Source organism: Lemur catta, chromosome 13 (genome assembly GCF_020740605.2).
Source record: "Lemur catta isolate mLemCat1 chromosome 13, mLemCat1.pri, whole genome shotgun sequence".
NCBI classification, from domain to species: domain Eukaryota; kingdom Metazoa; phylum Chordata; class Mammalia; order Primates; family Lemuridae; genus Lemur; species Lemur catta.
In genome coordinates, this window is record NC_059140.1 from 74,484,504 (window position 1) to 74,510,565 (window position 26,062).

The following is a 26,062-nucleotide window of genomic DNA, read 5'->3' on the forward strand; positions in this document are numbered from 1 at the left end:
TATTATACGACCTGAACTGGAAAATATTAATAATGATGACAATAATATTTGCTGAGAATTTATTTTGTGACAGTCCCTGTTCTAAACACTTTACATGTGTTCACTGATTTGATTGTCACCAGGTGTCATCTGCCCATGGGATTTCTTGCTCACTGGTGTTTCTCTTTTGCTTTTAGGTGAAGTGGTAGATGTGTCCTTCAATCCTTGGCTTTAGAATACCCTTCTTGGAGCTTGATTAGCTACTGAATTCCTGGTTTATCTCCTACAAGTATAGCCTGATATTATAAGAATTTGAAAATTATGACCAAGCAAGTCCCCTTCGTTCACCCTCAAATTGGCAAAGGTGCTAAGGGGCAAAGAGTCCTCCAGAAAGAAACAGGCTTGGAACTGAAGATGTTGTGCATGTTTCTTACACACTTCAAATCTGATTCACAAAATACAACCCAACTTACCCACTGAATTCTGCTCGCTGCTTCTTACTTTCATGAAAAGTTGTTCTATTTACTCAATATTCCAGAGAGGAAAAAAATAAATCTGTTTGTAGACTTCACTAGATTGTTGGGACAAGGGATGAAGGAGAGGGGAATCTTCATTTTTCCAACCTATGAATTTCATATTCAAAATGCTTAATACTCTCTGGAATGTTTGCTCCGAAACATTAATAGGACTGTTAATCAGAATTCAGCACACTGACACCAAAACTCTTCCCCAGTGAGAGACCCGGGCTCCTAGAACTTGTATTTTTGAAATCCAGCCCTAATTAGCAGGAGGAGCTGCATGTTCCTCAGTGCTTGTGCTCCTGGGAAGTCCCACTCGGCCGGGGTCAGCTCCAGCTGAAAGACTGGACTCTGTTTGGGGCCCCACTTTGAGATAAAGAGCAAAGCAAGTTCAAAGGACGAGGATGCACTCCCACTGCTTCACTTGACCAGGAAAAAAAAAATGGAATAAATGTCCAAACAAACCAAAACACCCGGAGGTATGGTGTCAACAAGAGCCGAGGGTCAGAGATGGAACAGAAAACAGAAAAGCTCAGGACGAGTGCAGTCACACACGGGACTCAGGCTGGCCCCCAAGGCCACCCCTGTGACCATGAGGCATAGCCTGGGAGAGCCGTGCGTACCCCTGGGCACCCTGCAGCTCTGGACAAGGTGGCAGCAGGTGAGGGCCATCGGCGGGGCTCTCCCGGGCCCTGCAGCACTGTGCCTGCCCTGGGCAGACCCGGCTCCCTCCGAGCAGCCCAGAGCTGACGAGGGGCACGTGTTTCTGCATGAAGCGGCGTGGTTCAGAGGGATACTGAGGGACATTGAACACTGCCTCCACACAGTGGTTCCCTCACTGAAGAAACACAAATTGAGCACCAGTGGTATGCCAAGCACTGCCAAATGCTGAGGCTTCAGAGCTGAAAGGTATGTTTTTGTGGCATTCACTGTCTAGTAAGGTCACAGACAAGTAAACCAAGGATGTAATGCAAAATGATGAATTCTGTGCCACAGGTAACTGCAGACCACTGTCAGATTAAAAGGAGGAGACTGTACGTACAGCATTTCCAGGAAAGTTAGGATACCTTCTTGGCTTCCCAAGGGGGCCACAAGGCTTGGTATGCTTCTAGGCTGAGTCCACCATTCCTCTAGATGCCACCTATGTCTGAAGTTTTCGTCTTATACATTATGCCCTTCTTGAATGTATTCTGAGCGTCCCCTCCCCTTTTTGGCATTGAATTTTTACTAAGTCAGTATTTCATAGAAAGAGCAAAGGACATACTTCCTGGTTCTTAGCAGGTACCAGAATAAGAAATTCTAGAATAGTGCAGAGTACATGAGGTGTTAGTTGTTCCCCTTAGACATTCTTCCTTACTAAAAGAATACCCAACTTTGAACTTTTATTCATGCTTTGCCAGAATAAAGACCACTTTTTGCCTTCTTCCTTTGCAGCTAGATAGGACATCTGATTAAATTCTGACTAAAATGTTGGAAATGCAAGTGTCCTGGGCAGCTTCTGGGAGATGTCTTTAAAGGGAAGAGATGAATCTTTCCTTCCCACATCCCCCTTCCTGATGGCTGGAATGAGAACATGCTGGCTGGAGCCTGAGCAGCCATCCTGGGCCATGAGGAGGCTCGTTATGCAGAGGGTGGCAGAGCAGCAGAGTGGAAGGAGTCTGGTCCCTGACAATTTCATGAAGCCACTCACCTCTGAATTTGTACGTGAGAGAGGAAAAAGCTTCTATTTCACTTAGGCTTGGAAGTTGAGGGTTTTCTGTTACCTGCAGTTAAACCTAATCCTAACTGATATAATGAACTTTTGAGGCAGATCCGAGTTTGAATCCCAAATCTATTGCTTAGGGGCTGAGGGGTTTCAGGCAAGTTACTCAGATTCTCTACACCACTGTCTTTTCAGCTGCAAAACAGGAAGAATGTCTTCTGAACAGAGCTATTCTCATGTTCTGGAGACTGATGAACTAAAGCATGTAAAGATCCTAAGGCAGTGTAGGTACACAGTCAGAAATCAATAACTTTGATAAATAAATGAAGAAAGAAATGGTTTCATGGCTCCTTAGTGATATATTGGGTAAAATTTTGCTTAGTACACATGACTCCAGATAATGTGATGTCTGTCGTGGTCCCTCACTGCCTCTCCTTGGATGAATTCCCCTGGACATGTGGAATTGGCAGTACTGTGTCCTGCCTCTGAGCTTCTGCAGATACTGTTCCCTCTGCCTGGAAGGCCTTGCCTCTCTCCCTCCTTTATGGAGTGATTCCTTTCATCCCTCAAAACTCGGCCCCAGGGTCACCCTGCAGGAGGCTTCCTGACTCCCTGATCTGGGGTAGGTGCTCCCACAGGTGCTCAATTCTGTGGCATCTCTGATCTCCCCAAGGGCAGGGACCATGTTTGACCTACTTTGCACCACAGGAGCTAAGACAAAGCTGGCCCCAGTAAATATTGAAGGAAGGAAGGAAGACAAGAAGGAAGGAGGGAGGGAGGGAGACAGGAGGGAGGAAAGGGAGGAAGGAATAAGGGAATGAGTAGATGACCAGGCGGGCATTCTAAAAATATAGGTAATTATACTGCCTTAGTTCAAAAGATCTGGGATATTGTTAAAACACCTAATAATTTGTCCATTTAAAACACTCCTCTCTTTTCCCAACAGAAGTTCTTTGTTTAGTTTTACATAAATGAAGCTGGTATGGTCTGAATGTTTGTGTTCCTCCCAAATTCATATGTTGAAATCCTAACCCCCGTTGTGATGGTTGTTGATGAGTGAGATTAGTTCCCTTACAAAAGAGGCCCAGAGAGAGCCTCGTCCCTTCCACCGTGCAAGGACACGAAGGCACTGTCCGGGAGCCGGGAAGCAGGCCCTCGTCAGACACTCCTGTACCTCCCGGCCTCCAGGACCATGAGAGATAGTTTCTGTTGTTTATAAGCCACCCAGTCTAAGGTGTTTTGTTACGGCAGCCTGAATAGACTAAGACAGATGGGGAGACTTTTTAAAAAATAATTGTTATATAACGTTCTCTTCCCACAGCAGGTGAACTCTAAAGATGCCCAAACTTTCACACAGCCATCAGATCCGGGCGAGGCACTTGGAAGGGCAGCGGGGGACTTCATCGGCCTGCGGTTTGGCAAGGTTATGTTTTTGTTCAGACTCCAGGGACAAGGTCATAGAGCTTTACCTCGAATGCTTTTTTTTCCTATAATTTGAGACATAATCATGAAACCTTAACAAACAGCACTTCAACAGCTTGACCCTTTGTAACGTGCATTTTATGATATGAGTACAACCTTATGTATTAAGATTTCATATTCTGGGCTAACAGCTGGGCTAACCAAGATGGCAAAAAGAATGTTTAAAATACTTAATTCCAGCAGATTGGTGGGGGTCAGGGGGGAGTACCCAAACTCTTTGGGAAAAAAATACATATACAAATAACCAATGATCTAAAAGGAGTCTTTTTGTCCTTTTCAAGAAAAGTCTCTAAATGTTTTATTGGTCTCATGTAATAAGTAATTTTAAAATATTTTCCCATGTAAATTGTTCAGTAAATCAGATGAATCTTAGTAGAAATTATAGTTTAGAGTCGAGAGTGATCTTATAGATAGATCATCAAGCCTAATTGGTTCATATGGTTAAAGCTTTAACTGTGGTTTCAATGATCCAACATTTATTTATAAGGCCCATTTACTTTATTCTGTGACCTCATACTTTGTTTTATTATACATTCGAAAGTTTCTAGATCCAGCAGCTATCTTCCTCTCTTTTCATACTCCTAGAAGCAAAAATGCATAATGAGCTATGAACAGAGTTGCATTTTGTTTAGTCTAGGAGCAAGTGTCCAAAGGATTGAATGTCTAATTAGACTTACCTAAACTCTGTCAACTTCTAACATGTATCTCTTCTGTTCATTTCTCTCTGATACATTCACTATTTGTTTCTAATTCCATTAAGAAGTGACAATTTAAAAATAATTTAATCTTCATTGATATTGTATAGAAATTTTTTTTTTTTTTTTTGAGACAGAGTCTCGATTTGTTGCCCAGGCTAGAGTGAGTGCCATGGCGTCAGCCCAGCTCACAGCAACCTCAAACTCCTGACCTCAAGCGATCCTCCCGCCTCGGCCTCCCAGAGTGCTAGGATTACAGGCATGAGCCACCACAACCGGCCAATATTGTATAGAAATTAAAGGGATTATACTTTTCCCTGAAAAATCAACCTTCAGAAAGAGAATCAACTAACCCAGATGAAGGTTTTGAAAATTCACCTGGTCAGTTCCTTCCTGAAAGCGTGCACTTAAGTTTTGTAGCTCTTCAAGGGTCACTTGATGTTTGATTTCATCAAAACAAAAAGAGAATAAATAAAAAGTGGATAAGGCTAATAGTAATGCCCATAGAATACAATTTTTGGAAACCCATATTTTCTCTTTATGAGGCCAATGAGATAGCTAAGCAAGTAACAGGATATTCCAACCCCCACTCGATGGCAATTAATTCCTCAACCCCAAATTCTGTGGTAGGTTTGGCTGAAGGGAGGAGGAGGGGGAGAGGTGATGGGAGGAGAGGGAGATAGGATAGCTAGGCTTTGACTTGGGAGAGAAAAGAAGAACTAGGATGAATGAGAAAAGTAAATCTGCAATTATTTTGCCATTTCAAATTCCAGAGACTGTCTCTCTCCCTTGTCAGAGGGAGTGGGCAGCAGTGGATTAGAGCATCCCCTGCCGCCCCACCCATCTCGCCCTGTGCTCAGCCAGGAGGAGGCCTTGGGGGACTGACCTGTCCTCTCTTTTTCTGGGGTAAATATTCAGAAGATATGGCCAGAGGCAGGTGCTACTCTGGTGTCAGGGAAACTGGTTCTCTTTTAGTCTCTTGTCCTTAGCTCAGTAAACAGACCATCAGAGGATATCTCCTCACCATCAGTCTCTTGGGTACTATCTCAACAATTCGGCTTTCATAAATGAAAATCCCCAAACTTCTGGCCTAGAATGAATCAACTGTCACTGGTGGGTATAACCAAGTCAAGCTCTGATGTTCTTGCACCATCTCATGAGGCCTGAGGAAGACAGCAAAGGTGGAAATTGGCTTTTTCCCCAATAGGATCATCTTCCGAAATCTCTGCATACCAGCCTTCCCATAAAACTCACACTGACACTGTAGCTATCGGGAGATCTACCATTCCACAATCTTGTAAAATTGAAGCACCTTTCAAATTCGGTCTTGAATGACCTCACAGTTACTTTTTAATTTGCTTCATGGAGGAACAAAATTGAAAACCCAACTCAAGAATGGAGAAACACTCAGACTGAAGGTTCTACTTAAAATTTCCCCATAGGGCTCTTCTGGCAAGATGGATTACCAGATTACCCAGGAGGTAATATTCAAAAGCCTGAGAGAAAGATCTCATAGTATTTAAATACATGCAGAAGTTATTCCATCAAACTGAGGGCCATTTCCCTTATCAGATAAAAGACATTACCACTGAGTGAATTCAAAGTGTCCTTTGACCAAATCTTCTCTGGAATCCAAAAAAGCAGGTGAGAATTTCCCAGGCTCATATAAAGCACATGTGAGAAAGATGTACTTGAGTCTGAGCTTTAGCAATAGATCATGCCTCTACGAGCATGCATGTGATGCCTCATCCTGAACCCTAGATGTGAATTCCAGGAGGTGAAACAATGTTTTAAGGATTTGAAAATTATTTCCCTTAAGATTGGAAAATTATAGGGAAGACATGCTATTATCTCAAATTTTCACATAGTATTAAATATTTTTCTAAGCCTTTATGGTTCTAAATATGCAACATAAATACTTTATTAGTCCATAAGTTAAAGAAAGCATATTTTGTAGCTTTGTACAAAGCAATCAAAACATATTGCATATAGTAAATATGTTATCCCTACTGCAAACTTCCATCTTTCCACTGCACCCGAGTATCTTTTTCTCCTAGCTTCAGTATTTCCTGAAATTTTATACTGCAGTTACTTGTCCACTAACTACCTCATTATGTGGAGCTGGCCTTTCAATTTTCTCTACTTGCAATACTGAAAAAGAACAAACAACAGGAAAAAAAAACAAAACTGCCCTCCCTCCCAGGAGGGGGCTCCCCAATCCAGAGAGAGACTAACTCGTCTTCTCTCAATAAATTGCCTGGAAACGCTGCCGGGAGTGGAGTGAAAGCCATCGTTAATAATAGTGGTGAAGGGTATGAAATCTAAGGGGAGCACGATTGTATAATTTATAAAGGGCTTTATAGCAATTTTCATTTAAGCATAAAATGAGACCAAAAAGCCTTACTTTCTCCCTTTACAACTTCTTCTCCCCAGAGCCATCCCCAACAAACATCTCTCCAGCTCCAACAAATATCCCAGCTGGCCCCACCTCCAACATACAAGCAGGACACGCCCGCAGCCTCCAGAGCCAGCCCGGTTCACTCTTTGCCCTCTGGGTCATTCTACCCATCCATCTTGCTTCTTGGCTAGGTATACTAACACTTCCCGCCCGCCTTCTCCCACCCACCACAAAAATGAAGAAATGGATGAAAGGTAACTACAGAAGATCTGTCAGGCTCACAGCACAAAACTATGTTAACTAAATTTCCCTTGCACTTAAGAAAACAGTTCTTAAATCTCACAGACCTCATCAAATTTTCATATGTCACCACGGAAAGCAAAAATCCAATGATCATTAGCCAACTTCTTTTTTAAAGGCAGCAATATAAATACGTTTTGGAGAAACACAGCTACAAAACAGGGCCATTATTGTGCTTTTTCCTTGAAAATATAAATCAGGCCTTCACATAATTGCATGTTTTTAAGGCAAATTTGGAACACAAAGCAGAGAAAACATATGTCCCTTCTGGGTACTCCTGTGCTTGGCAGGGCTTGAAAATTCGTAACTGCCATCGACAGCAAGTCACATTGTATCACTAAAAAGCTTGAATGACTTGTTTTCCTACAAATAAAAACAGAGGGAAAAGCCTATTTCATATCCAAACTATCATAGCTATAGTGACAACCTTAAATAATTCAGTCCACAATTGTGGATTCAATTTTTAAAGATATTATCTACTGACCAACAGTGCATTTCGTTTCATTCAAATGCAATTTCATAGAAAACTACCTGGATAATTCCCTAGTATCCTATATTAGAGGGGATTCACGGAACTATGATTTTGCTTGTCCTTACACTGCAGTTTCCCCAAAGCAAGCGGGTTTTATGATTAGAGTGGTTTTCCCATAAGGGTTCATTTGCCTGCTGGTTGCTCATTTGCATTGCAAATGAGCTCTCCTATTGTTACAACCCAGCATCTCTTTGCTTCTCTCTGTAAGAGTCTCCTCTGTCAGGGTGGTTTAGGGATAATTTCACGTCTACGACGAGGGAATTGACTAATTCATGGAATAAAGTACCCTTTTGAAAATCTGTTTTCTTGAGTGGCTGTCTCTACAGCTTCGGAAAACAGACAGATACGACCCAGTGGTCTTAAGATTCTAAAAGACAGAGTAACTCCAGAAGGTTTGGGGGCTCTCCAGGTTGAAATTCAGAGGATTCCCCAGCAGATTGTCAGGAGGAAGAGGAAATGGGGGAGGCGATAGGGAGTTTCTTCAGTGAACTTAGATTGTGAAAGCATCTGTGTCCAAATGGAGACCAGGTATTGCTTAGCCAAGGGAAGGGGAGCAAAAAAGGACGCGGTGATCATGCCAGGAACTTTTAACCCCCCCATAAGCTGAGGCTTACAGGAAGGTTGTCTTTTTACCCATGTTATAACCTTTATTAAGTTTAATATATGCCAGGCACTGAGTATTTTACATGCACATATCTATGAATTTTTACAACTCTGCAAGGGAGACATAGTTATTGTCCCCATTTCATAGATCAGGAAACTGAGGCACAGAGAGGTTGGTGAACTTACTGGGCTTCCCACAGCTAGTATGTACTGGAACTAGGATCCCAGCACAGGCGATCTGCACTGTTCACAGGTCACTCAAGCCCAGCTCTCCTTGCTCTCTGGCCTTTGCCTGAGGTCCTGGGCTGGCTCCCATGCCAGCTTCAAGAAGAATGCAGGTGGATGAGCAGAGGTAGAGGGTGCAGACCTGCAAGTCTCTAATTCTACTGTCACTTGTGTCTCTTCTCATCCAGACAGTCTGAAAATCAGAGTGGATTGTTCCAACCCAAGTTGCTGGTCTCCTAAGAGTGAACCTCAATTCCTTTACTTGAAGGTATTCTTCCTCTGTTATTCTTTTAAAATAGTTAAAAGTCATGGTGACCTTTGAAGAGCCACATCCTTCCCCTTCCCCCAGTGAGTATTAAAGACTTCCCACCATCAGGATAGTTCACAGCTGATGTAAGCTTTTAAGAGGATCCAAATTTGTTGCAAGGAACAGTCAAAGCATCTCCCAGCTTGCTTCTCTAAATTATTCTAAAATAAATACATTGCTGCTTTTCCAGCTGCGTGGGTACATTCCATGGCCTCTATACTGACTTAAAATAAAAGAGAGAAAGAGAGGTGTTTTCTCCAGCCTTCCCAAATAAGTATGGCAGGGCTCATCGTGCATATGTGCACTGCTAACTGTGCTAGTGGAGAAGGATGTTGAGAAGGATCTGAGGCAATACTCACGCTCGGCGGGGAAGTGCCACTGTGGTTTAGCTCTCTCTGTCCTGAGCACTGCAGGGAGTGGGGGGGCTTCACGCAACGTGTCTGTACCATCAGCGAGGCAGCGGGGAAAGGGACAGAGAGGACCTGAGCTGGAAGAAGGCTTCTTCCCCCTTTCTTTACAGTGGGGGAAACTGAGGCCCAGAGAAGCTAAGTGACTTGCCTAGGGTCACATCACAGAGTAGTAGCAAGAATGGAAGCCTTGTTTCTTTCTACGTGAGAAATGGAACTAACTCATCCTCTTTCTGTAACAAGTTGATTGAAACTCCCCCTCGAACCGAGGACAGAACTGGGAAGAACAGGGATGTTCCAGTTGTTGCAGGGCCCTCCTGCAGCTTCCCTCACACCCTCCCTCCTGACTGCTCTGCACCCCAGCCCCGCCCTGCCAGGAGAGGCCAGGTCCCTACAGTCATGTCCTATATCTCCTTTCAAGGCTGTCCCCTGAGGGTACCTCCCTGCTTCCCACCTGTAACTTCTCCACCTGTTAGGCTGCCAAAGGGACAAAGGCTGTAGCTGCATCCTCTGGAGGTCGAAGCACCAGATGTGGAAACCAAGATCAGAGAAGGGAAGGCCAGTAGCCTGGGGACAGGATCAATCAAAGCAAATCCAATTTCATTGCTCATTGTTGTGGTGAACTGTGAAAGTGGACCCACTCTTTGCCATGTGATTAACAATGCTCCCCTGACCCTGACTCTGGGCTTGGCCGTGTGACTTCGGTCAACGGAAAATTAGAAAACGTGATGTAAACAGAGGCTTAAGACGTGTTTGCAGCATTGGGCGTGTCCTCTCACTCATGCCATTGCCATGAGAACGTGCCTAGGCTGGTCTGCTAGGAGAGGGGAGACACACAGTGTAGCCAAGCTGCCCTGGTCACCCCAGCCAGCCTCATCTTAGATCAGCTGGTAGCCTGAAAGTATTTAGACGCGTGAGCCACCAACTCGGTGGACAGTGCTCTCCAGCTGACTTGCAGGCACCCAAGAAACCTGATTGTGAATACTGTTGTCTTGCTGAGGTTTCACGGTTGTTATTCCGCATTACTGTCTATTATCTTACACTCTAGTTGGTTCTACTGCAGACACCTAAGCCTGAAACGTCACCCCTCCCAATGGTATGTACTGTAAATCATGACTTTCAATTTTTCTTTTATATCGCAATGCTCAGTAAGAATCTGTTAAATTTATATAACTCTGCATGTGATAGATTATATATACACCCACATTTTGTAAAACACTCCTGTCCTTTAACATGTGTAATGTGTGTTTATTTTCTATTCTATTCTGTTCTTTCTCTTTTTCTCCTCTTAAGTTGTGCTTATCATCCACTAAACTGATTTCATGACTTGCTTGTGGGCTGAGACCTGCAGTTTGAAAAGTACAGCATACTTCGCTGTGAGACTTTCTTATGTTAGCAGTGGGGTCTCATTCATCCTTGTGCTCTTGGTACCCTGCTCAGTAATGGGCACAAACGTTTGTTGAATTCAACTGAATTGAGAGAAGGTTACAGCTACAAATGTCCTGTGTTTGTGTCCCAAATCCCTGCCCCGTGGATCTAACTTTATCTCTCAAGATTTCAGGGACGTGACAATGACCATATCCTTCAGGGAGTGCTTTATGAATCACTTTCATGGTTCTGTCAAATTAAAGAATCATTTCCAGCACTGCCCACACTGGTGGCCTGTCTGCCCACTCTTGGTGACGGGCCCCAGCTGCAGAAGCGAGAATGCCGACCTCTCTCTGTGCAGGTGGACCGTGTGCGGGGGGAGACGCAGGGCAGGTGCCACATCCTGTTACTCATTGTGCCTCTGAGGTCGGGCACGGTGTCGGGCACACAGCAGTTGCTCACAACATACCTGTTGGACTGAACTGAAGGGACACCAGGCCTCCAGGTTTGTTTCTTTGTCTCTAAGGGAAGGACATTTGACCAGGTTCTTTGCAGCTTTAAAAATCTAATTCTAAGCAGCGTCCACCAACGCTGACTGCCTGCACAGGTGGGATAATGAGCTACTACATCCTGCACGTTGCTGTGTCAAGGAAGGCCCCTCCCCTCACAGGGGCTGTCCCCAGACAGTCCAGCTGGAGTATAACTCCGTGGCATTAAGGAATTCAGCCTTGCTGAAATACAAAAATGTCTGCACAGGTAAATGTGAGCTATTATTGGTCTTTTACACCAGATTGAGAAAGAAACTTCTAGAACTTTTCCTGGGGGTAGACCTTGAGAGAGGGAAGAGTACTATATGAAAGAGCTGACCTGGGGTGGCGGGGGAATAAGTTTGGGGTCCACAGAGATGAAAGGAGTTCGGAGACACTGATGATAAACTCGTACCAGCTCGCAGTTGGGCCAGTCGTGCCACCTGCTGTCTTCCCTGGGCTCTGTCCCACGGTTGTTGGCAAAGAAGTGAGTGGTGGAGCTGCGAACATCTTCGTCTCCCGGATCCACAGCCAGTATCCTACTCAGTGAGCAACCTTGGCTCTTGTGTGTTCTAACACAAATTCAAAATAGCTGCTGCGTGCCTACTTTCCTGCAGTGAATTTAAATATGTGCCGCCGAGGCCATCCCTTTTACTTTGAAGTTGCTTCCTCCGGACGTCCTCCCGCACAGCCTGGGCCCTGCACCAGCCCACACACGCCTCATGCTGGGAGCTTTAGATCCTGTCACTATTGCGCGATGCCAACCAGGAGCCTCGGGCCTCAGAGGCGCCCTGCCAAACCCAGTCCGGCCACAGGCAGGATGGCTTGGGAAACTGCAGTGCCCTGGCTGGCTAACCCGATTAGCAAAGGATCAAAACCGGGTGAGTTATTTTCATATCTTGGCTATTGTGAATAGTTCTGCTATGAACACGGTGTGCAGATATGTCTTTAAAATCCTGATTTCAACTCTTTTGGGTATATGCTCAGCAGTGGGATAGCTGGATCGTGCGTGGTAGCTCTATTTTTAATTTTTTGAGGAACCTCCCGTAAAGCTTCAGTTATGCGAGATGAGTTAGTTCTAGTGATCTGCTGCACGGCATCTTGCCTGTAGTCAACAATACTGTATCATGCACTTGAAAATTTAGTAGGGTAGATCTCATGTTCACTGTTCCTACTACTCACGCTCTCACACACGCGCACACACATACATGCAGACACAAGGAAACTTTCTGAGGTGTTGGATATGTCTGTTACCTTTATTGTGGTGATGGTTTCATGGGTGACACTTATGTCCAAATTGTCTACATTAAATATGTGCAGTTTATTGTATAACAGTTTTACCTCAGTAAAAAGCCAGGCTGGCTGCAGTCAGTTAAAAACTCACCCTCAACCACGGAATGCCCCACGAAGCTCTGCCATCCTCTGACAGTTACCAGAACTTCCTGACTTAGTCTCGGCTGACTGAGAAAATCGTTGCTGGGCAACGGGAAGGATGCAGTAGAACCTACACGGAGACTTCTGTATGCCCCGACGTGAGAGTGACCAGAAATAGACTCCTGCTCAGGTTCCACTGGGGCTAAAGGTGACATCCCATAGGGGCAACAGGTTTCAGGCTTTCTTAACTGCGACTCATTTCACAGCCTGACTCAACACTCACTTAGAAAACCACAGTTTCACATGGCTTGTGCTTACGCTGGAACATGTACTCTATCGTAGCTGTCATCTGTCATTATTTTAGATGCCAGTCATATCCCTGCAAATCAGTTGCCTAACCCATTGATCTCGCCCACAGTATGAAGATCCCTGCCTTTGGGCAAGATCCTTTTGATGTATTATCTGCACAGGTCACTAAGGCAAAAAGAACAAACCCAAGTCTTAACTTCTCACAATCCATTTCCAACCTCACTGCTCAGCGTTAGTTCTATTTCCGCCATCCTTCAAGGCCCAACGTCATGCCACCTCCTCCATGAAGCCTTCCTGGTCCCCAAAGTCAGAAGTAATTTTCCCCTCCCTGTCTTTCCATTAGGAACACATGTCTTTGGGCTACATCTTCCTCCCCTACTGAGTTCTTGCTCTCTACAAATTAGCCTTGTGTCCATAATCTGCACAGATTTTGCCATTTCTGTGTTATTTACGGAATGCTTTTCTTTAAATAGCCTGACTTATTTTACATAGTACCTACTTTAGCCTCATTCTAAACAAGAATAATCACGAAATCATGGATTTCATGTGCTTGTTATATTCCTAGTGCACATGAATGTAAACATACCATTATTAAAATTTTTAAAATCTCATCATGTACCACCTAAAGACATCTCCTTTGAGGAAAAACCGTGCTAGCTGTGTCAAATCTTGGAGAGCTACACTTTGTTTAAGTTTGATTTTTCTTTAGGGTTCAGTACATGGTATTGCTCCATAAATATTTGCCAAATTGAAATCAAGTGAAATGGGTTATTGGAATTCATTTATACCCTAACATACTAGCATGAATCTGATTTATCCGAAGAGGTAATTGTCACCTTGGAAAGCAAAGAATGGGACTGGAAAGGAAGTGGACAGAGAAGAGAAAACGTTGGTGGGCACGGGAGAGGAAGAAACATGTAGAAGCCAGCAGGGAATGTGCTGGGATGTGCCCGAGTGTGTGCCGGGGCTTAGGGGGCAGCAGAGACCGGTGGGACCCCACGCGGGAAGAGGCCTACCCATTTGTAGCAAGAAGGTTTGTATGGGAAAGAGCAATGAACTTGAGGTCAGATCTGTGTTCAAGCAGCTTTCTCATTATCCAATCACGTGACCTTGGCCAAGCTGCCTGGCCCTCTGCGCCTTGTCCCTAAAATGAGAAGGTTGGTTAAAGAATCACTAGGTTCCATTCGGGTTCTGAACACTACTGCTGCCTCGGTTATGATGCAGCCTAGCAGAACCTGCACCTCCAAAGCTGCAGCTGGTTCGTGGAGGGCCGTTTACTCGGGAGTCAGGCTCCGTCCCGCGCTGGAAGCAGACCCTTCCTTCGGGGCGGGCACAATGACGGAGCATGGCTGGGACTCTTCGCTCATTTCTTCATCCATTCTCTCACTTTGACCAGCATTTGTTAAGTACGTAACCGGTACCAGAGCTTGTGCCAGATGCTGAGATGGCGAAGACAAGACAGAGGGCAGAGAGGTGAGCCAATAATTTTACACTGCAGTAAGTGCTGTGCCAGAGGGCGCCCTGTAACCACACCGAGAGGAAGCGCTTAACTCTGGCTGGCGAGGCCGGGGTGGGCAGCCACCTCCCAAAGGAGAAGCCAGTGGAAGGGTAAGTCCGAGTGTTCCAGGCAGACAGAGGGGCTGTGCCTTCCAGGAAGAGACGGAGCAAGTGAAGCAGTGCCAAGGCCACGGTGAGCTGCTGCTGGATGTAGTCACGGGGCTGCTACTGGGCGAGTGTGGGGGAAATCGAGCTGCCAGCCAGGGATGGGGAAGAGAGAAGAAATTTGAAGGGTCAGATCCTGAAAGGAAATGCATGTCATAGTAAGGAGGTTAGATTTCATCATCCTTAAGAAAATGAAGAGCCATCTCAGTGAGACATCTTAGAAAGACCATTTCCTCTGTGGCGGGAAGGAGAGGTTGGCAGGGACAGAGGTTATCTGCGGCAGTTCAGGCAGAACGGCGGTGGGGCGGGGGCGGGGGGACCAAGACAGGGTAGTGGGGACGGACATGAGCAACAGGAGGCTTCTGCGACTGTGCGGGATGGGGGGACACAAAAGGTGGCCCTGGGGTTCTGGCTGACATAAATGGGGAGAGGCTATTAGAAAAACAAGGGGAATGAGAAAAGTGCGCAGTTTAAGATAATTAATTTCACTTAATTAAGGGGAAACTGAAGCTCCTTTTGAGATATGTAGGTAGAGAGGTCCACAGGGCACCTGGAAATCTAGGTCTGGAGCTCAGGACAGCCATGGGGGACTTAGTGGGGTGAGGCTGCTCAGAGAAGGGGTCCCTCGGGACAGGTTGGGGGTGGGGGAAGTGTCATGTTCTCACTTAGGAATGTCGGTGTTGCTGCCCTGTGCACAAGGAATCAAGCATCTGGCAGTGCTGGTCAAGATTAGTTAGTACCTCAGAGGAAACTGTGCACGCAGGTTGATAGAAAAAGCTCAGAGGAACCATCGTGGGTCATTCCTGTGCACCCTCCCCACTCCCAGCCCTTTTCCCGGGACCCCCCTGCCCCCACCCCCTCCCAGTGTTTGTATGTACCAGGCTGCCCTCTCCTCCCCTTCCTGCCTTCCTGTTTCTTGCTGTTGCCTTCCCAGTCAGCTGCCAACACCCCACCCAGCCCTCTTCCTGGGAAGATCCACTGGGCCCACCTCTCTGATCTGCCCCCTGTGGACTGGAGCCTGCCCTTGGCTGCTTTTCCCACTTCTGCCTGCTTCAACAGAGACACACAAGGGATCTTGAGGAAGTCCTGTGCAAACAGGAGTTTCAACAAAGCTAAGCAGTTCAGATAAGAGCTAATCTGGACCATCACAGGGGTGCATTTGTGTGGCGGCCAGATCAGAGCCGACACTAACATCCTCAGCTCCCTCGGATTCTGGCAATTCTGTCTGCAGAGCGCCTACAAGGCTGGGAGACATCGGCCTGTTTCAGATCACGAGCTGGCATGCCCTGGTTGCCCATGGCAACCCAGCTGCACTGGAGTGTTAGCATTTGTAAATGTGTGTGGGCTTAAAATTATATTATTGATTCTGTCTGGGAGACGATAGTCTGATTTGTATATAGCTCTGAATAAATTACTCATTATCCTTTACAGCCATCAGAATATGAGCCTCTCTCTCTTTATCTTTTTTTTTTTTTTTTTTTTAGAGAGAGACAGCAAATTGTGTCAGCAGATGTGAAATGAAATATTTCCCATAACAACCATACTAGAGGAATCAACATCTAGGGCACCAGCCTGGAAAGTAGTCCAGGCATTACTGAATAAATAACAAACGGATTTGGGAGGGATGGAACCTATATCGGGTTGTCTATTCCAAAGGGACCAGAATGTATAGTTTGAATTACAGTGTGATGCAGCCAGGAATAAAGGAAATGCGGCTCTACCCTGGACTAGATCAGTTCACTTGAGCCCAAGACTTCCCTTTTGTTTTCTTCCATATGTAGTATATACTCAAGCAGGTTGAAGTATTGCCACAATTCCCCACCATCCCTGGATAACTCTGTGGATCCTCCCACAAAAGGCATCATGTGTTACCCATGACCTTGGGCTTAGTCCTACAGCTTGCTTGGACTGATTGGCAGAAGTGGTAGTGTGCTAGTTCTGAGCCTAGGCTTAAAAAGGCTTCAAGAGTTTCATCTTTCCCTCCTGTGCTTTTGTCATCACAGTGAGAAGAACCTGCCTTGGGTAGCTGCTGCCCCTTCAGCTGGAACCTCAATACATACATGTGGGACAGTGTTAACCCTGTCAAACCTGGCCAGATCAATAGCTTGAAGAACTACGTCAGCCTAAATGAGCCACTGCAGCCAAGCTGAGATGCATGTGAAATAAATGCTCATTGCTATGCCACTAAGATTTTGCAGGTGCTTGTTATGCAGCAGTAGCTGACTAATATAACCCTCTATCTTTCCAACATCATGGCAGTCAGCATTCTCGATGATAGAAAAGAGAAGAACAACATCCCTCAGCTGTCCATTGCAGCAGTCACTGGTCACAGGCCTTATTGCAAGAAAATCCAGATCACACATTACAGTTTCAACTCACGGTGGCCTCTCACTGTGCCCTGCACCACCAAACACAGCACTGCCACCAGGAGCATTCTGGAGGCCAATGTATCTGTGAGAAGCCTCAAGTAAATTCCAAGACTCTATCTCCATCAATCTTTTAGTGCCCATGGAAGTCCTGTCCAAAGATGGGTGAGATTATGTCTGAACTGAGGAGAAAGAATGGCATTATACCTTTCACAAAGTATTGTAAATGTTGCCTCCAACCCATCCCAGGATGAACACCTTTATCAGAATGCCACACCAGTGTTATTCTCATGCTCTTTCTAACTTTCATGTTTCCACTCTTCAGGCAAGGTTTGTACTGTACAAGTATGTTCAATAAATTTCCAACAAATATTTATTGAGCACCTATTATGGGCTGGGCCTTGGAGTGTCATGCAAGATACCATGTTGAACAGAAGAAAAGTGGTTGGGCTGGGTAGTTACGGCAGGTGAGAGTCCAGGCGGACTCTGGGCAGGTCCTAAACAACCAGGCAGGTGGGGGTGCTATTCTCTAAGATGGGAATGCCTGGGGACTTGCTGCTTTAGGAGAATAGAAAAAGTTCTGTTTGGGGCATTTCACAATTGAGATGCTTCTGAGACATGAAAATAGAGATGTCAAATGGGCAGTTAGATGTCCAGACGTGGCGCTCAGAGGAGAGGTCGAGGCTAAAGCTATCCATTTGGAGGGTTGCATGTGGATGGCATTTAAAACCACGAGATGGGAGCCTGGGTGAGATTTCCTACACAGAGAGCACACACGGAGAAGAGAGCCCAGGCTGAGTCCTGAGGAACCCTGATATTTAGAGGAGGAGGAAGAAGCAGAGCGGATGACAGGAGAGAGTTCCTATGCACCAAACAGGGGGAATGCAGCTATTGGGGCAAAACAAACAAACAAACAAACAAACCAAAACAAAGCTGCACAGATGCCCACCACAGAGAACTGATGTCAGAGTTCTATACTGGGTATATCTCACATGTACGTCTCCACGCTTCCTATAAAAAGTTAGGAGAGGGCACAGGTGACAGAGCTGCGGTGAAGTTCAAAGACCCCTGCGTGTCAGGGCAGAGAGCCGAGCTGGCCCATCTCAGAGCAGACATGGCTGTATCACGTACTGTGAACTGTCAGGTGAGTCACATCCTATCTGGACTTTCTTCTTCCTGTGTAGGTGGGATCCCAACACTTCAGGGGGTGTAGGAGGATTAAGTAAGTGAAGTATTTGGAAGCAACTGGCAAACTGGGAAGGGCCATTCATTCTTCAATTGCATGAGTCATGGTTCTAGGTGCTGGGAGTTCATCAGGAAAGAGATCAATTCACATTTATGGAGCTTATATACTGAAGAGAGATGATTAATTAATGTATGATATAATGACAAGTACAGTAGTGTAAAGAAAAACAAAGTGCATGTAACACAAGTATGTATTTCATATAGATTTGCCACATAAATATATATTCACTGTTGAATTCAGGAGTATGAAGAAAAATACAGCAGGCTAAGGGGAGAGGGAGGCCTGAGGGTTGCTGTTTTAGGTAGGGTAGTTGGAGAGGGCCTCTCTGCAAGACAGCATCATGCTCATTCCTGTTGGAAGTGAGGGAGGAGGGGACAGTCCTGTGGCTACCTGGGCAGAGGGAGCAAGTGCAGGAACCCTGCATGTTCTGTGAGCAGGTCGACGTGGTCCCAGAGAAGCGAGGGAGAGTGGTAGTGGTGAGGGCAGACAGACAGGGGTGCAGACCCTGGGTGTCTCTGAGTTTGGATTTTGCTTAGAATGAGATGAGAAGCATGGCAGGGTTTTGAGTAGAGGATTGACGTTATCCAACTGCTGCTTTAAAAAGATCACTGTCTACGTAGGACATGTCGTAGGGAGACAGAAATGGAAAGAGGGAGACCATTAGGAGGCTACTGCAAGGTCCAGGTGAGAGACACCGATGGCGTGGGCTGGGAGCTTCCAGGGGAGAAAGTGAGGGCTGGTTCTGAATGGATACACTGTCGAGATAGAGCCGACAGGACTTGCTGTGTGTCTGCGAGAAAGGGAAGAATGGTGTTGCCCTCTCAGATGGGAAGGGGGGATGGAGCGGGACAGGGTGTTCAAGGGTCGCATCTTGGATGGCAGACGGCATCCTAGCTGGGCAAGATGATGAGAGAGTTGTTTAACTCCAGAGTTATTTTCCTCTTTGTTCACTCCCTGACATTTCCTCCCCTCCCCACAACCTCACGCGTGATGGGATGGGCATACCTGGGGGGGGGGTGGAGCCAGGAGGAGCCTACCCTGGTACTCAGGTTAGGAGTCCTGGCACAGACACCACCGTGAGGAGACTTCACCAGCGTTGGCTGCTCCCAGCAAGAAAACAGCACGACTTTCTTCACAAGGCGTCTCTCTGGTCGTTCTGATTGCTCCAGAGGGCCGACTGGATATGATTCTGATCAGTAAAGGAGTACCTAGGAGGGTTTGCTGTCTTGTGTCGTGAACTGGAGAGGGAGAAGAACAAGTTCTGCTTTGGGAAGGTTGGAAACATCTCATGTTAACAGGTAAAGAAAGGTTACCTTCATTCCTTGCTTTTTTTTTTCTTTTTTTTTAAGCTCATAGAATTTTCTAGAATTCCATTAGCTTGGGGTTCAAGCAGAAAGCTGTTTGCTACAAACGGGTAGTGTAAGGCAGCTGTTTATGTTGTCAAGGAAGCAGGCTTTGCTACCAACGAGGAAGGTAGAGGGAGGTCTGTCCCATTCATTGCGGGGCCTGACCACTCCCCACCCCCAGGCCTGGTGCAAACAAGGGTGTACAGCCATGCATCAGCCTTGGCGTGTTTAAGGGGCTGTTGCCATGGAATTTGGTCCCTGTAATCAGAGCCTCTGCCTTGATAACTTAATTGCACTTAAAAAAATAAAAAACCCTTGAATTTGCGTAAATCCTGAGAATATCATGAGGGCTTTTGATTAATGTAAAATTAAAGCTTCTTCAGAAGCATTAATTGAATAAAGATAACACTATTCAAAGAGCTGTAAGGACAGCCAAACCATTTGAAGATACAGACTCATTATCTCAAAATCTGGTTAATTAAGGTACCAAGCTTCATTTCAAACATTTTGACTGTAGGGTACTTTATATTTAAGTTTCTGTCTAATTTCTCATTCTCCTGACCATTAGGTATCTGTTTTTTCTTCTCACCTTGCCCTGTCATAAATCTTTTCTTTTCCATGTTAGCAGAAAAATAAGCTCAAGAATATTTCCAATGCAGTCTTTCAACCCATCCTTCCTACTTGCCAAGTGTTGACGAAATGTCATAATTAAGTGATCTGTTTCTTCTTAGGTGACTACGCTAAAATATGCTCTTAGCTTGGCAGAAGAATTTGTTTTTTGACTGTTGAAAGAAACAAATTGTAAACATACTTAGTGTTAAGATTGACAAACAATACACTTGAAAGACTGGGTAATTGCTATTTCTCCAAATAAGGTGAAAGAAACCATTAAGTTATGGGTTAAGCTCCACCTCTGGTCTTGTGAAACCAGAAGTACCAGTTAAGATGCTTTTGGCTGCAAGTCGTAAAAGATCTACAGTGCTGAAACATTTAGAAAATTAATTACCTTACAACATAAATTTGGTGGTAGAGCACTCTCCAAAGTCGGTTAATTCAAGGTGTAATTTAAATCAAATATCCTTTCTATCCTCGCTGTTTGGGGTTTTGTCCTCACATTCATCCTGGTTGCAAGATGGCAGCGGCATCTCCTTCCCGAGGCCACATCCGAGGCAGGAGAGGAACTCAGGATTCTCCATTTTTTTCTCTTTTTAAGAGGTTCTTTCCTGTTTCAGAGTCTTTGAATATGCTATTCCCTCTTCCTTTATAAGACTGCGATGGCTCTTCATTTACTCAAGACTTACTTTATGTTCCTCAGTGAGTTTTGTGGGTTTTCCTCATAGGGGTCCTATACATTTCCATTTAAATGCTATCCAAAGTATTTTATGGAAGCATTTATAGCTACTATAAAAATAATAGAAATTAAACAAATAAAATAACAAAATAAAAGCAAAAAATAAAAATTAGTTAATAACTGATGACTGATCAACTAATTATACCCATCAATTAATTATTAAAAGTTAGTAAATAAAAGACTTCTATTGCAAGATTTACACCTTTAATATGGGTAAACAGGTGTAGAGAATCACCTTGGCCCCAGACTGGCACAAATTGGTGGGTAGCAGGACCCTGGGAACAGAGGCCACAAAGGACACCTGCGAGTCATTCCATATCCACAGTGTGTTGTGACTTGCACATTTAAAAATTTTGAATTAATTGGTAATTGTTAAAAGACAGAAGATTTCAAATAAAAACCTTACTTCTGACTTTCAATTTCAAACTGCTCAGGAATCTAGAGCTCCAGAAGAGGTGTGATTCTCACCTTACGAGGACAACAACAGAAACCTGGACACACTGCACATTCACAGCTTTTCTTGTGCCCATCGGAGTGCTGGAGATACAGAGCAACCAAATCTAGGGCAACACAGGTATCTGCAGGGCAACATGAGCAACTATCATTTGCTTACCTGGGACAGAAACAGCTGGACACCAGAAAGAAGAATTCAGCAAGAATACTTAATAATTGGATAGAGGCTGAATATAAGCTGGCAAGACGGTGTGGACTCAATGGGGCTGCAGACACAGGGAGAGTTCACACCCTCTTGCAGATTTTTCTTCATAGACTCCCACCCCCCAGTCTCTGACAGGAGCTCACAAAAGGGATTTGTAAACCTTAGGAGAAAGCATCTTTCTTAGTAGAGGCCTTGGGGACAGCAGCTACTGTAGCAGGAGCGTGAAATTCTGCCCAGAAGAAAAAAACATGTCCATTCTCAGGCATGAAAACTGTCTCAGTCTCTACCATCCTACACATGATGTCCAGCTTTCAACAAAAATTATGAGGCAGTTCTTCCCTCATTTGATCTGTAGATTCAGTATAATCTCAATAAAAATCACAGAAGTCTGGTTTTTCTGATAGATATCAACTAGCTAATTCAAAAATTTATATGTAAAAGAAAAGAAACCAGGATAGCAAAAACAATTTTGAAAAAGAACAAAGTTAGAGGATTCATACTGTCTGATTTCAAAACTTCTAAAATTACAGTGATCAAGATAATGTGGTATTGGTGAACGGATACAACATAGATCAATGGAATAGAGTTCAAATACAAACCCACATAGAGTAAACTGATTTTTGACAAAGATGCAAAAACAATGGAAAAAGGATAGTCTTTTCAACAAATGGTACTGGAACTAGACATCCACGTGCAAAACAATAAAATAAGTAAGTTAAACCTCAACCCATGCTTTACACTTTATGCAAAAAATAACTCAAAATGAATCACAGACCTATATGTAAAATCTAAACCTATAACACTCTTGAGAACAGAGAAGAAAATCTTTGTGACCTTGGTTTGGCTTTCTCGCTATGAAAGATTAGAGAGTGGAACTTTCAGCTCCAACCCTAAAGCAGGGAGAGGGGCTGAAGGTTGAATTAATCAGCAATGGCCAATGATGTAATCAATCATTCCTATGTAATGAAGCCTCCATAAAAACCCAAAAGGAGAGCTCTTAGAGAGCTTTGGGGCCCCTGAACATGTGCTGTGCCCCCCACCCCACCAGAGGGCATGGAAACTGCATGCCCCTTCCCACATATCTTGCCCTATGTATTAATACTTCATCTGTCTCTGCATGTGTATCCTTTGTAATATCCTTTATAATAAAGTGGCATGTGTAAGTGAAGAGTTTTTCTGAGTTCTGCGAGCTGTTCAGCAAATGATTGAACCCCAAAAGTGGGTGATGAGAACTTTTGATTTGTAGCCAAGTCAGGCAGAAATTGTGGGTAACCTGGGGCCTACTACTTTTAATTGGCATCTGCAGTGGGGGGCAGTCTTGGGGGACTGAGCCCTCAACCTGCTGGGTCTGTGCTCACTCCAGTTAATGTCAGAACTGAATTGTAGGACTCCCACCTGGTGCCAGGGAATTACTCAGTGTGGGGAAAAAACCCACATATCTGGGCACAGATGTGTTGTGTGTTGAGCGATAGAAGTAGTAGAGTATAGAAAGAGAAAAACAGCTTGGTTTTTCCTTACACAGCCCTGTAGGCAGGCTGGCCATCCTGCAGGCTGGGAAGAAGAGCCTCTGGCAGAAATCCGAGGTCCCGGCACTGAGAAGGAGGTAAGAGACAGGAATGTATGCTGAAGGTTGGCTAAGTGTCCACATTCCATGGGTTATAGAAGGAACTATGAATATTCATGGGGGGAGCATGCACATGTGTAGTAAGCAAACATGCATGTTAACTACATCCCGTGTTTGGCGTTCCCTTTGGGGTGAGGACTTAACCCTTGAATGCAGTGCAGTTAGGCTCCATATATCACACGTAGGACGGAGGGCATTCTATGCTCAGCCCCTGTAAACCCGCCAGAGCCAGTCCGCAGTCGGTGGTCTCCCATCGGGAAGCAATGCCAGTTGGTGGTTGTAAGTCAGTGGAGCAAGTCTGTGGAAATGGTCTTGCTTCTGTCTAACTCTGAGAAAGAAAGCCTAACGGTGGATAGCAAGGGATGGGTGATACCCGGCGTGTCAGACCTCCCGTCCGTTCATGGCCAGGAACTTGGTTTTTAAAATTTCTCTGGGGTCTCCTTGGCCAAGACGGGGGTCTATTAAATCGGGTGAGGGGTTTAGGATTTTATTTTTATTTCTCAAGTGTGAGACTCTTGCTTTTGAAAAATAGCATAATGACAGTGTCTTACCTCCAATAGAGACCTGGGCCTTGCCGTGTCCCAGAACCCCCCTGAACGCTTCAGACTGGGTTAGACGAGCTCCTTGGAAATCCCACCGCATCCTGCACGTGGCTCCCTGCAGCCGTAGTTGAAATTTCTTCCTGTAAGGTAGAACCCTATTGATTACCAATAACAGAAATCCTGCTCAATCAGCTTTAGTGCCATGGAGAAATGAACTGTTCGTGCGGCAGGGGTGGGGACGGTTTCAAGGGGGATTGCCCCTTCTTCTCGCAGCCTCTCTCGGGGCTCCATTCTCTGGGGCTGGTGGTCTCCACGAGGCTGGGAGAAAGACCACAGGCAGCTCTGATGCATCTTCTTCCACTTCATGACAGCGGCGGAAGGGGCGCTCTGCCCGCTCCACGGAGGAAAGTTTTGGACACTGTGGCGGGGGAGGAGGGGGTCTTGCATCGTGTGGTCTCAGACCAGGCAGGGCACAGTGAGTCTCCAGTTGCCATCAGAACCACGTGGCCGGAGTTGGGGGTGGGAGAGTACCCCCCAAAGGGAGGCCACTGCTCTGGGCTGGCAAAATAATAAATTTCATTACATTTGCTAACTTGTATTTTCTACTAGACTCTTAAATCTTTAAGAATAGACAACAGTGTCTTTCATTTCTCTACTAGTACAGTATGGTGTCTGGCATGAATGACTTCTAAAAAATATTTTTAAACAAATGTTAAATGAAGGATAAAATTTAAATTACCATAGTTTTGCACTTTGGATTTTTCTGGAACAATACCAATTTCATGATAGGTGATTTTTTTTTCATTGAGATGATTCTTTAAATGAGTAATTAATTGCCCTTTTTAAAAATAAAATTACCACATTCAGAAATCATATTTAGTACTTGGCCGTACCCTCTGCCTTTGGTTTTGGCTCAGCAAGGCTGGCCAACTGTGTTGGTTGTATTTTGTTTGGCTTCCAAATTCCCTTTTACATCTTCCTCTTGCCCAGTCAGTGCCACAGGAGGTTCACCTGCTGGACTGCATCCCTGTTGACACCTGGCCGGGAGGCATCCATCGGGCTTGTCAGTGGGAGCCACTGCCAGGAGATCAGGTTGTATCAGAGGGAAGAAGGGTCGAGGCTGAGGTATTTCCTCCTCACTGTCTCCCTGTCTCATGTCCCCAGCAATGGCTCCCCCTCTCCCATGGGACAGCAGCTCCCCACAGCCCTGGCACTCCCTGGGAGAGGTGGTAGCAGCTTCCTTCTGTTGCTGGTCCCTGGGAGCCTTACCCCCCATTTGTGTTCTCAGTAAGTAGTCCCTTCACTTAAGCCCCATCATTTGAAACAAATGGGGTAGATTCTGCTTCCCGCCTAGACCTTGACTAGACTACCAACTTAACCGTGGGTGCAGTTTGCCAATGGGGCGGCTCCTCCAGTTCTGTGGATCTTCCTCTGTGCTGCGTGTGGGGATCACCTAGGGAACTTTAGCACCTACTGTTGCCCCAGTTTCCTCCCCAGAAGGCCTGATGTAATTCATCGGGGAGTGGCTTGAGCATCAGTGTTTTAAAAATCTCTCCAGATCATTCTATTGTGCAGCCAACGTTGAGAGATGCTGCTTCTGGCTCATACACATGTACAAAGAGAATTTCAGCACAAAATAAAAACTCAACTTCATAGTACCCATTGTGCTTTATTTTTTAAATTTTCTTACAAATAATTGCCATCCTCAGTTTAAAGTGATGTTTTCTACTCTTCCATTCATAAAAGCATTTTGTAAACAAAATAGAACAAGTTTAAACACATTTACATAACAGTTTCTTCAAGAGGCTGAAAACAAAGAACAGATGTTTCTGGAAAGCATGGAAATCCTGTATGTATACTTTTTTTTTTTTGATAGGGTGTGTGCGAGGGTAAGTTTTGCAGAAGGGTAGAAAGAGAATCAAAGAGCCATTGGGGGACATTATAAGAGAAAAAAAATTGCAGGATCATTATCTTTGTTGAAAAACTACTCTCTTTGAAATACAATAATAGAGGGACTAGCACCATGTAATTAACGCACGTCAGGTGCATGACGGGTCTGGTCTTGCCAATCTGCTCTGCAAAGGAACCAGATTAAAGCAATTATTCACAGTGTCTGGCACACTAAAATAAGCAGTGGCTACCGGCCTCATGAGAACCTTTTAAGTGTTCAATTTTTAAAATGCCTTCACCATTTGGAAGGTTTTAAAATACAAAAGAACCTCAATCACACTCTCTTATTTTAAAACACAATCACTTTTTAAACACACATTTGTTGGTGGTGATAGGAGTTAGTATTTTTAAGAGAAAGAACTGATTCTACAAAGACTTTCATCTCACTTTGAGGGGTCCAGGGGATATTGCATTTAAATTGATACTGTGCCCATTATCAGTTAGCTATTGCTACATTAACCTCAGTGGCACACAACACAAGGCATTTACGTCTCACTCAGGGTGTGGGTCGCTGGAGCAGGTCAGCTGCGTGGCCCTCCCCCAGTGGCAGCCCAGGTTTTTGTCTGCTAACATCCATGGGCCAAAGGAAGC

At 45.0% G+C, this 26,062-nt stretch overlaps 1 long non-coding RNA gene across 1 annotated transcript; it reads left to right on the forward strand.

The window, feature by feature from the left end:
* Positions 1-11,747: 11,747 nt before the first annotated feature.
* On the forward strand, positions 11,748-17,071 carry LOC123649112. Its single transcript, XR_006738870.1, has 3 exons — positions 11,748-11,924; positions 14,123-14,199; positions 16,392-17,071. It is a non-coding gene; the product is annotated as an uncharacterized LOC123649112 (long non-coding RNA).
* Positions 17,072-26,062: the final 8,991 nt, after the last annotated feature.